General features: G+C 34.5%; 1 protein-coding gene across 1 annotated transcript in view; it reads right to left on the reverse strand.

The window, feature by feature from the left end:
• The window catches only part of LOC134739729 (protein eyes shut homolog), a 351,486-nt gene extending 340,104 nt beyond the window's left edge, over positions 1-11,382 (reverse strand). Inside the window, exon 1 of the mRNA XM_063666301.1 lies at positions 11,257-11,382. The gene's annotated coding sequence lies outside the window, so the exon portion shown is untranslated. The remainder of the gene's footprint in view (positions 1-11,256) is intronic.
• Between the last annotated feature and the right edge of the window lie 1,477 nt (positions 11,383-12,859).

Below are 12,859 nucleotides of genomic sequence, written 5' to 3' on the forward strand. Positions count from 1 at the left end.
ACATTAAATCCATGGTCATCACCATTAAATGAGTCCTTAATACAGCAAGACCACTTTGTTTCATTTTTTCTGCAAACTGCTGTTTCCCTCATTACTATCATTGTGTAAAAATTGTGTGTCAAATAGAGTTATTAACACCTGCACAGTTGGATATATGCGAGTTAACTACGGCTTTGTCACACAGGAATGGCATGATCTGAAAAAAATGGATTAAACTCTCCATCTCCTAGTTTTTTCTCCTGTAAAATGATGACAATAATGTTTATAACATATACTTGTGATAGCATTAATGGTACATAGCATATAGTTAGTCCTAATAAAAATGATTTATTGTCCCCATCATGCCTCTCTGACTCCTCCTCCTCCGCATCATTTTTGAACATGTAACCCATATGCTACTCTTTCACCTGAGAAATTAAAAGAAATACAACAAGATTAACCCCGCACCTTTCTGTTCCTCCTTTTATCATCTTTCAATGGAGGACTTGGCTTCTTTCTAAGGGCCATTTCTCTCTGTCCTCTAGTTTCGATGCCTTCTAATTCAATGCTATTTATTTTTCAACTACTTGTTATTTTCTTAACATTTCCTTGTAATATAAACACTCTCTCATTATAAGTCGATTATGGAACCAAAGAACTTCTGTTGCATATCTCCTTTTGCATGGATCGACCTTTTGGTTTCCCTTATCTCTTTGGGTTTAGGGGTGGTAAGGGATTCCCATTGTTGCTAGGCATGGGGTATTTCACCATTGTGTTTAGGTTTCCTCACTCTGCTCACACTTCTGTAAATAGTTAATTCATTGAAATATCGTATTAAACTCTGTGTGTGCTACTGTTCTGTGCCAGGACCATGACTGATACAGATGCCTATGATCTTTATGGAGTCAGTAGAAGTGTTAGTCTAACAATTTCAGGGTTAATCAACCAAACTCTATTAATAGCTTATTACATGCCAGATACTGACACATTTGAACAATTGATAATGAATGCTAACTCAAGACTAATAGGATCAAACAATCAGACCTTATTTCAAGAAAAAAGCCCTGCTACTTACCTTAGGAACTAATTTCTCTTCTTTTCCAAAATATATGCCATTTCAAATGATCAGTTTACCCTTGACAGTAGAATATTTTCTCTTCATCACTCCATATTTAAAAACATTTATTTAACATAAAAAGAGCAATTTAATTACAATCTTTGTTTCCTTGGCCACAGTTATAGCTATCTCACAGAGGAGAAAACACATTTTATATGAATGGCACCTATATTTCTTTTCACCGAGACACATTTAACAACCCACCTTTTAAAGCACAAAGAAAGTAGAAAACCTTCAGAAATATGTCTTTTCAAATGTTGTTAAACATTGATTTGTCTGATTATTATAACTTGAGATAGTCCTTATTGTAGTAATTGCGTACTTAAAATTTAAGATTTTATGCCATGTTATATGTTAATTTTATGCATCCACTTTCTGTTTCTCCTGTTCCAGCCTCCCACATCCCAGGGCATCTGTGAAGATAACAAAATTGCAAATGCCAGACGGTAGTATGATCATTAAATTAAAATCAGTTCCACTCTTGTTTCAATCATGAAACAGAATGATCAAATTTGTAAATGTTTCTATTTTGGATATTATTTTATTTTACATGAAAACAAAGAGTTGTATTTTAAAAACATTACATTGGTAAATTACAGTATTTTTTTCTCTACTAATCTTATTTTGTAAGGTTCTAAAATTTGGTTGACTAACACTTGTGTTCTGCAAATTAATTTACCTAAAAAGAGGAATAAATAATAATAAACTTTGAACAAAAGAAAACTAATATAAAATACTGTTATATTTCACATAACTAATTGAAAAAAAACAATTCTGACAGGCTTTCTTGACACAATAATATTAGGAATAAATTTTGTTCCTTGTTGCGGGGTGAAGTAAGGAAGATAGCTGAATAAGTACCAAACCCTCCTCCGAAAGGGACACCAACTCAACAATATGCAAAACATTCTCCTTTGTGAGAAACCCAGAGACTAGCCAAGAGACTCCTGTAGCCCAAGTGAGTATCGTGCCAGCCACACTGAAGTTGATGGGAAAATTTGTGGCACCCACTTGCCAAAGCCCTGCCCTTAGCTCAGAAATGTGCAATCCGAAGGAAGATCCCAACTCCTCACTTCTCCCTGGGGAGGAAATAGAAGACTGGAACATATGTCTAATGTTCAGATTTGGAGGGCACTATCTAAGAGACTGATTTCTTCCTTATCTGAATCTAAGTGCTGACAGGAAAGGGTGTCAGATAAGAAACCAGTGGAAACAGAGGCAGCGCTTTGAATTAGCACACACTCAGTTACCATCATCTTTCTCCCCAGCTCAGCATAACAGTTTCACCTGAATTGGCATACTGACAGGAATTTGAATGCTCTAGATGCTTGAGGATACTGAAAACAAACATAAGAGCTCCAGAGGACCTACAGTATAGCAGACAGAAGCTGATTCAACTTGACAGTTTGTTCCTCAGGGGGAAAAGAGAAGAATAAAAGGTGTGTCAAATATTCTGACTTTTGGGGGGAGTTGCCTGAAAAACTGGTTGTTTACTTGCTAGTCTCAGAGCACCAAAGGGAGCTGGCATACTCTAAATGCCTGAGGCCAATGAGGAGAAAAAGAAATGAGTGACTTACAGTAACATCAAAGGATCTTCATTAGTGGAGACAGACACCATAAGAAGGAGGAAATTTCAGCTTCTAAAAAAGGAAACCAGTAAAATCTCCCTAATTAGGAATTTACAAATTCACAGAAATATTTGAGAGACCTGCAAAATATGTAGCTGGGTCATTTCATGGAAAACTTTTCCTGTTTGGAGCTGGTCCATAAATACTGGGAGAGGAGGCTACTTTTCAAATGCATAGATCCCAACAAAAAGTAAAAAGGCACATGAAGAAACTGTTGTAACCAACAGTTGGGCACATGAACCAAAAAAAGTATCAAAAAACTATCTCCAGAAATAAGTCCTAAAGAAATGGAGATATATGAATTACTCAACAAAAAATTCAAAATTACCATTGTAAAGATGCTCAATGAATACAGAAAATAAATACATAAAATGACAATGTCAACAAAGACATAGAAAATTTTCACATGAGTCCGTGTGAAGAGATCACCAAACAGGCTTTGTGTGAGCAATAAAGCTTTTTAATCACCTGGGTGTAGGTGGGCTGAGTCTGAAAAGAGAGTCAGAGAAGGGAGATGGGGTGGGGCCATTTTATAGGATTTGGGTGGGTAGTGGAAAATTACAGTCAAAGGGGGTTGTTCTCTGGCGGCAGGGGCAGGGGTCACAAGGTACTCAGTGGGGGAGCTTCTGAGCCAGGAGAAGGAATTTCACAAGGTAATGTCATCAGATAAGGCAGGAACCAGCCATTTTCACTTCTTTTGTGATTCTTCAGTTGCTTCAGGCTGTCTGGATGTATATGTGCAGGTCATAGGGGATATGATGGCTTAGCTTGGCTCAGAGGCCTGACATTCCTGTCTTTTATATTAATAAGAAAAATAAAACAAAATAGTGTTGAGGGGATGCCGAAAATTTTGGGAGGTGGTATGGAGAGATAATGGGCGATGTTTCTCAGGGCTGCTTTCAGTGGGATTAGAGGCGGCGTGGGAACGTAGAGTGGGAGAGATTAAGCTGAAGGAAGATTTTGTGGTAAGAGGCAATATTGTGGGGTTGTTAAAAGGAGCATTTGTCATATAGAATGATTGATGATGGCCTGGATGTGGTTCTGTATCAATTGAGAAACTAAACAGAAGATACAAGGTCCAAACAAGAGAAGGAGAAAAACAGGTATTAAAGGACCAAGAAATGGGAGGACCCAGGACATCCACTTAGAGAGTGGCCAAGGGGGTTCAGCATAATTACTTGTTTGGTTGGTGAGTTTTTGGGCTCTATCCTTGACAGAGTCCTCCTTTTTAAGTCGGAGGCTGAGCTTGATGAGGTGTGTTTTTAAAAGACCATTAGTCCATTCTACCTTTCCTGAAGATTAAGGACAGTAAGGGGTATGAAGGTTCCACTGAATACCAAGAGCCTGAGAAACTGCTTGGGTGATTTGACTAATAAAGGCCGGTCCGTTATTGGACTGTATAGAGGCAGGAAGACCAAACCGAGGAATTATGTCTTACAGAAGGGAAGATATAACCGCGGTGGCCTTTTCAGACCCTGTGGGAAAGGCCTCTACCCATACAGTGAAAGTGTCTACCTAGAGCAAGAGGCATTTTAGTTTCCTGATATGAGTAAAGTCAATTTTCCAGTCCTGGACAGGAGCAAATCCCCAAGCTTGATGTGTAGGGAAGGGAGGGGGTGCAAAACTAATAAAAATAAACACACAGAAATTTTGAAACTAAAGAATAAAATTATATAATTAAATAATTCACTAGAAGAACTCAAAAGCAGGCTTAATTGTGCAGAAGAAAAAAAATCTGTGAACTTTTGAAATGATCCAGACAAGCAAAAAGAAAAAGAATGAAGAGTGAAGAAAGCCTAAAAGACTGATGTGACTCCATTAAGGGAACAAATACACATTATGAGAGTTTTAGAAGGAGAAGAGTTAAAGAGGTAAAACTCTTATTGAAAGAAATAATGGCAGAAAACTTCCCAAATTGGGGCAAGGAAATGAACATCCACGTTGAAGAAGTCCAGTGGCATAAACTCAAAGAAGACAACAGTAAGACACAATGTAATCACATTGTCAGAAATAAAAGACAAAGAGAGGATTTTAAAAGCCAGCACAATATTGCAGTGAGCCAAGATCACACCACTGTATTCCAGCCTGGGTGACAGAGCGAGACTCCGTCTCAAAAAAAAAAAAAAAAAAAGCAGCACAATAAAAGTGATTCATTATATACAAGAAATCCTCCATAAAACTAACACAAGATTTCTCAGCAGAAGTATTGCAGGCCAGAAGGACTAGAATGACATATTCAAAGTGCTGAAATAAATAAAACTGCCAACCAGGATTACTATATGCAACAAATCTGTCCTTCAAAAATGAAAAAGAAATAAAGACATTTGCAGATTAACAAAAGTTGAAATAGTTTATAATTATACTTGCCTTACAAAAAATACTAAAGGGAGTCCTTCAGTCGTAAACAAAAGAATGCTAGATAGCAACAAAAAAAGCATATGAAAGTATACAGCTTGGTAGCAAAGGTAAATATTTAATGAATACAGAATCCTGTAATACTATAATGGTAGCATATGAATCACTTTTAGTTCTGGTGTATAATGAAAGTATTAGTATAAAAATATAACTAAAATAAATTTATACACAATATAAGAAAGTATAATTGTGACATCAATACCAGAAACTGTATGTGTGCAGGAGGAAGTAAATATGTAGTTTTTTGTATGTAATTGAAATTATGTGTTATCAACTTAACACAGATTGTTATCATTATAAGATGTTTTATGGAAGCCCCATGGTAACTGCAAAGAAAATATCTATAAGAGATACGCAAAAGAAAATAAGAAAGCAATTAAACACTGACAGTATGAAAGTCAATGGGAAGAAAAGACTGCAAGAGAGGAAAAGAGGAACAAAAAAAGCTACAAGATAAACAGAAAACAATGAATAATATGGCAATAATAAGTCTTTATCAATAAATATTTTAAATATAAACAAATTAAAATCCCCAATAAAAAGATATAGAGTAGCTAAATAGATTAAGATAAAAACCAAAACCATGATTTAACTATAAGCACCCTATAAGAGACTCACTTTAGCTTTAAGGATGCACATAGGTTGAAAATGAAGCGATGAAAAAAAGATATTACATGTAAGTGGTTAGCAAAAGAAGGCAGAGGTAGCCATATTTGTATCAGACAAAATACAATTTAAGTCAAAATCTGTCATAAAACAAAAATAACATCTTAGAATTATAAAAGGGTGAAGTCACTAGGAATGTATACCAAATATATATGCACATAGCACCCAAATATGTAAAGTAAAATAGGCAGAACTGGAGTAAGATAGAGAGTAACATGATAATAGCAGGAAATTCCACACTCCCCTTTTAATTATGGACAGAAAACCAGATAGTTGACCAATAAGGAATAAGAGAGCTTGAACAACACTATAGTCTGAACCCAACTGATACATAGAATCAGTCTACACAAAACCAGCAGAATAAACATTCTTCTCAAGTGTACGTATTCTTCTCCAGGTAAGAATACATTGTAGGTTGCAAAACAAGTCTTAAGAAATTTAAAACGATTGAAATCACACCAAGTATCTTTCTTGCACACAGCTGAATAAAAATAGAAATCAATACAAGAAGGAGAAGTGGAAAATGTACAATTATATGAAAATTAACACACTACCAATGGTTCAAAGACAAAATCAAGGGAAATTAGAATATGTACTGAGACAAACAAAAATGAAAACATAACATACCAAAATTTATGAGCTGTAGCAAAAGCAGCACTAGGAAAGAACTTCATCGTGATAAACACCTACATTATAAAGAAAAGTTATCTCAAATAAACAACCTAACTTTATACCATAAGAAACTAGAAAAAGAAGAAAAAAATAAGCCCAAAGTTAGCAGAAGGAAGGAATTTTAATGATTAGAGCAGAAACAAATAAAATAGAAAATAGAAAAACGATTTTAAAAATCAACAAAAATAAGAATTGGTTTATTGAAATATCAACAAAATTGACAAAACCTCAGCTAGACTAAGACAAAAAGAGAGAGTATTGAAATAAAATCATAAATTGAGACATTACAACTGATGCCACAGAAATTAAGATTATAAGAGTATTACAAAAATTATACGTCTACAAATTGAATAACATCAAGGAAATGGATCAATTCCCAGACACATACAACCTACTAAGACTAAATCATGAAGAAATAGTAAGTGTTAACAGGCATATATCTAGTAAGAAAATTGAATCAATAAGCAAAAACCTCTCAACAGAAATAAAGTCTAGGACTAGATGGCTTAACTGGTGAATTCTACCAAATATGTAGAGAGGAATTAATGTCAATCTTTCTCCACTTGCTAAAATACTGAAGAGGAGACAACACTTCCAACATCATTTTATGAGGCCAGCCTTATTCTGAGATTAAAGCTACATTAAAAACACTAGAAAAAAATTGCAGACCAATATTCCAGATGAATACAGATGCAAAAATCATCTGAAATTTCCTAGCAAACCAAATTCAATAGTATCTTAATAGAATCATATACCATAACCAAGTGGGATTTCTCTCAGGGATGAAGGGACTGTTCAACATATGAAAATCTATCGATATGATACACCACATTTACAGAATTAAGAGTGAAAACCACCTGATCATCTTCATAGATGCAGAAAAAGTTTGACAAAACTCAGCACTGATTATGATTAAAAAAATTAAAAAAAAACCAGAAATTGAAAAAAAAACTCAACATGATGAAGGTAAAATATGTAAAACCCATAGCTTTATCACAGTCATTGGTGAAAAAAAAAAAAAAAAAAAAAAGAAAGCTTTTCTGGTAAGATCAGGGATAAGGCAAGAATGTGCACTCTTATCACTTCTATTCAACATAGTACTGGAAGTCTTAGCTAGAGAAATTAGGCAAGAGAAAGAAATAAAAGGCAACCAAATCAGAAAGGAAGAAATAAAATCAATTATATTCACACAGGATATGACCTTATATGTAGAAAACACAATAGATCTCATATAAAAACTGTTAGAACTAGTAAATGAATTCAGAAAATTTCCAGGATAAAAAATCAACATATAGAATCAGTTGTGTTTCTACACGTTAACAAAGAACAATTTTGAAAAATAAGTTAAAAACAATACCATTTACAATGACATCAAAAAGAAGAAAAAAATACTTGGGAATTATCTTAACCAAGGGAATGAATGACTATAAAACATTGATGAAAGAAATTAAAGGAGACACAAATAAATGAAAAGATATCCTGTATAAATATTGGAAGCCTTAATATTATTAAAATGTCATTACCACCCAAAGTGATCTACAGGGTCGAGGCAATCCCATCAAAATCCCAATGCCATTTCATTTTTCAGAAATAGACAAAATAATCCTAAAATTCATAAAGAACCACAAAGGACCCCCAATAGCCAGACAGTCTCATGAAATAACAAAGCTAGAGGGCTAACTTCAAAACATACTACAAAGCTACAGTAAGCAAAATAACATGATACAGGCACAAAGGCAGACATATAAACCAATGAAATAAGTTTGAGGGTGCAGAAATAAGCCCATGCACATATAGTCAACTGATCTTCAGCAATACACAATGTTGAAAGGATAGTATCTGTGTTAGTCCATTGTTGTGTTGCTGTAAAGGAATAGTGGAGGCTAGGTAATTTATAAAGAAAAGAGTTAGTTGCCTAATGGTTCTGCAGGCTGCACAAGCATGTCTCCAGCATTTGCTTCTGGTGAGGGATTCAGGAAGCTTATAATCATTGTGAAAGGAATGGGAGCCAGCATGTCACATGATGAGAGCCTGAGCAAGGGGATGTGGGGTACCATGCTCTTTTAAACAATTAGATCTCATGTGAACTCAAAGTGAGAACACACTCATTATTGCAATAATGGCCATTAATGAGGGATCTGCCCCCATGAGCCAAACATTCCCCACCAAGCCCTATCTCCAACATTGGGGATTACATTTCAACATGAGATTTGGAGGGGACAAACATTAAAATTATATCAGTATCTTCAATAAATGGTGTTTGGAAAAATCGAATATTTTTTCACATGCCAAAGATATTCAGATGCAATAGAATAAAATTGTATTCTTATCTAACAGCATAAACATAAATTAACTCAAAACAGATTAAAGACTTAACTATAAGACATGAAACTATAAAATTCCCAGGAGAAAACATAGTGGAAAGCTTTATAATGTTGGTGCAGGTAATGATTTTATGAATATGACACAAAAAGCACAGGAAACAAAAGCAAAAACAGACAAGTGAGACTGTGTCAAACTAAAATACTTCAACACAGCAAAGTAAAAAATCGACAGAGTAAAAAGGCAACCTGTAGAATAGAAAACAATATTTGCAAACCATATGTCTAATAAGGAGCAATATCCAAATATATGAGGAACTTCTAAAACTCAATAGAAAAAAAAGAAATTATCCAATTATAAATGGGCAAAGGACATGAAAAGATACATCTCCAAAAAAAAAAAATGACATACAAATGACCCATATCTTCATGAAAAGATGCTAAATCTTTTTAAACTGGAAAAAACAGATCAAAACCACAATGAAATATCAAGTCATCTGTCTTATAGATGGCCAACATCAAAACAAAACAAAACAGAAAATAATCAGTAAGGATGTGATAATAATAATCCTCAATAATCAGAGAGGATGTGAATACATTAAAACCCATATCCCCTCTTGGTGTTACTGTAAAATCATGCTGGGGCTATAAGAAATAGTGTGACGATATCTCAAAAATTAAAAATAGAACTACTATATGATCTAGAAATTCTATTCTACATACTTATCTAAAATAACTGAAAGCAGGATCTTGGAGAGATACTTGCACTTTCATGCTCATTGCATCTTTATTCACAAAAACCAAGATATGAAAACATAAATGTCTACTGACAGATGAATGTTTAAAAAGTTGCATATATGTGTGTGTGTATGTGTGTGCATGTGTGTATGTAAGTGTATGTATAAAATAGAATATTATTCAGCTTTAAAAAAGAAGGAAGTCCTGTCATCTGTAACAACATAAATGACACTTGAGGACGTCATGCTATGTGGAAAAAGCCAATCACCGGGACAGATACTGCATGATTCCACTTTTATGAGTCACCAAAAAATAGTCAAACTCATAGAAGCAGAAACTAGAATGTTGGTTGCCAGAGTCCGAAGAAATGAGGAAATGAGGAGTTATTGTCTAATAAGTATAGAGTTTCAGTCATACAAGATGAAAATGTTTTAGAAACCTTTTCTACAATAAAGTATATATAGTTAACAACACTGTACTGTATAAATAAAAAACTGTTAATAAGATATATTTCATGTTGCGTGAGATTTTTTCACCACAATGAAAAGTATTCCTTGTTATGACAAATTAAAAACAAGAAAATCACTACAGTATAGTAAAGGAAACTGCATCCTGAAATATTTATGAATTATTTGCGATCATGTTGTAATCTGTTACTAATCTCAAGTCGTACAATAGCAATTTGTTTCTTCTACCAATTTCTCACAAAGTGCAGTCTGCAGTAGCCTTCAGTCAGAATAAAAACTCTGGTATCTAAGAACATCACCAGACCTACTGAATCAGAATTATGGTGGATGGTACACAGGAATCTGTATTTTAAGTATTCTTTCCAGGTGAAAATTATGTACATAAAACTTGTGACATTGCTTTATATGAAAGCTTATATTCATATATATTATGTGCTCCTAAATTTTCACACACACACACACACACACAAAGCAAATGTTCTTAATCAATATAAGTTACATTGAAGTTAAATTCATTGTTTGACTTTGACTCAAAGAGGTGGGTTACGTATCTTCACTAAACTCTTCTAATCTTACTGATCACACTTGATAATCCATACTAATTTCAGATCTAGAAAATTAAGTAAAACTATTCAAAGTTCCTTAACAATATGAACTAGATTTGAAAGTTCCAACCACTTTCAACATTACATAAGATCCTGATAATCATATTATTTGTTTTCAACCTCAGAAATAGCAAAAAAATTTAATTTTAAAAAGCAAAGAATTGGTGGTTTTGAACTTTATTAAAAGTATCATCAGCATTTTATTCATTCTATGGTAAAGAAAATAATATAAGAACTTGAAAGTCTATTAATGACAGTAAAGTAAACTAATTTATTTTGTTTTCTAAGATTCAGGAAAAATGGATCACTTCTATAGCTAAACTAATATTTTGAAATTCCTTTATTATAGACCTAAAAATGTAAATATGGTTTAAAGACTGCAATTTGTTTAGGTTAGCCCTATGATTGACTCTAATTTATATACTGAGTTCAATTTCAGCTTTCTATTATAAATGACCTAATAACAAATATTCTCACAATTCTCTTCTGACAGAGGAGATGTGGGGATTCCTCACCATCAGCAAAGAAGTGATCAATTCTGCAGAAACACCAGCTGGGCTAACTCAATTCAATTCAACTCAATTCTCACACTCTACCTCGATGTAGCAACTGAGCTACATCTAACTCTATTCAATTCTCACACTCTACCTTGATGTAGCAACTGAGCCACAGGTTGAAGGCTCAGTTTCATGAGATTGCCTCCCATTGGCCACCGGTGATCATTTTAACCTTCAGCCCCAACTCATCCCTAGAGCCTTGGTCTATCTGGCAACCAACTGTCATCATCTGTGGGGGCCAACAGCCATCAGCCAACTTATTAGCATATTAGAAGACTGGAGATTCTAAGGATTCAATTCAATTCTCTAACTCAATTCAGTTCTCACACTCTACCTCGTTGTAGCAACTGAGCCACAGGTTGAAGGCTCAGTTTCATGAGATTGCCTCCCATTGGCCACCAGTGATCATTTTAACCTTCAGCCCCAACTCATCCCTAGAGCCTTGGTCTATCTGGCAACCAACTGTCATCATCTGTGGGGGCCAACAGCCATCAGCCCGCTCATTAGCATATTAAAAGACTTTGGAGATTCTAAGGATTTTAGGAGTTGTATTCCAGGAAATGGGGTCAAAGACCAAATATATATTTCATAATACCACACTTTGAAGAAAAAATTAAGTGAAATTAAATCAATATCAATATTTCAGTGGAAAGCTTGAGTGGCGAAGATAATTTAACAAAGGAATTAACTTTTTGCTTTACGTTAATGATCTTCAAGATATAGCAGAACTGAATTATAATGGTAGGCTACAAGCCTTTATTTAAATTTTCCCCTTAGACATGAACAATGTGTTTTATGCTAGCAGAAGACATGAGACTCCTGGGCCAGAGACAAAAGACCTTATTACTTATGGCTTAACAGGCAGCATAAATATCATTCTCCTGTCTTCTGACCAAGACAATTTTAATGTTCCCCTCAGCTTGAGTAAATGTTAAACAGATTTCTTCTTGATTTTAGGCCCCTGACTACCTTCGCCCTTTGAGATGTAAATCATCTTTGAGCCTCTTGCTAGTTTTATAGCTCACGTATATTTGTCTTAAGAACTTGAGAGCCATTCTTCTAAAAATCTAATCATTAAGAAATATAATGCCTCTACCTGTCAAGCTCTGTGAGAGAGTAGGACTCTGACTTTGGTAAGTGCCAATCAGCAAACACAGCCTAATCACGTTGACCCCTACCTAACAAATAGTCTTCGATACTTTTCCACTAGGCTACTCCAGCAATTAAAAACTCTCCTGCCTTTTGTTTCAGTGGTGTTGAGTTCAATCTCTCCCCTATTGCAATAGTCTTAACTACAATTGCAACAATGTTGAATAAAGTTTGCTTCCCTGTTTAGCTGTCGGGTGCAATTTTTGTTTGAAATTCTGAAGTCTCTTGGGAGCAATGAAGAGTGGTCCAGGTAGAAGCTGCAGTAATAGTTTGTTTATGTCACTGCTGAGAAATACAAGCATAGGAAACTCCAGTTTCATCAGAGGGTTGCTAGCAAGTCTGTCCAATCTTAGCTATGGAGTGGGAAGAAAACATGGTATTTATTATCCTGATTAGGAGACAAATCTTGTCTCTGACCCAAAAGGAAACCTTATCTGTATCTTCCAAGGCTTTTAGCTATCCTAACATATGTCATAAATAATTTTATATATGAGTTAATACTTACATAATAAATGTTTGTTCATTTGGTATATTATAATTTGAAA

The sequence above is a fragment of the Pongo pygmaeus genome, chromosome 5, assembly GCF_028885625.2.
Source record: "Pongo pygmaeus isolate AG05252 chromosome 5, NHGRI_mPonPyg2-v2.0_pri, whole genome shotgun sequence".
Taxonomy (NCBI): domain Eukaryota; kingdom Metazoa; phylum Chordata; class Mammalia; order Primates; family Hominidae; genus Pongo; species Pongo pygmaeus.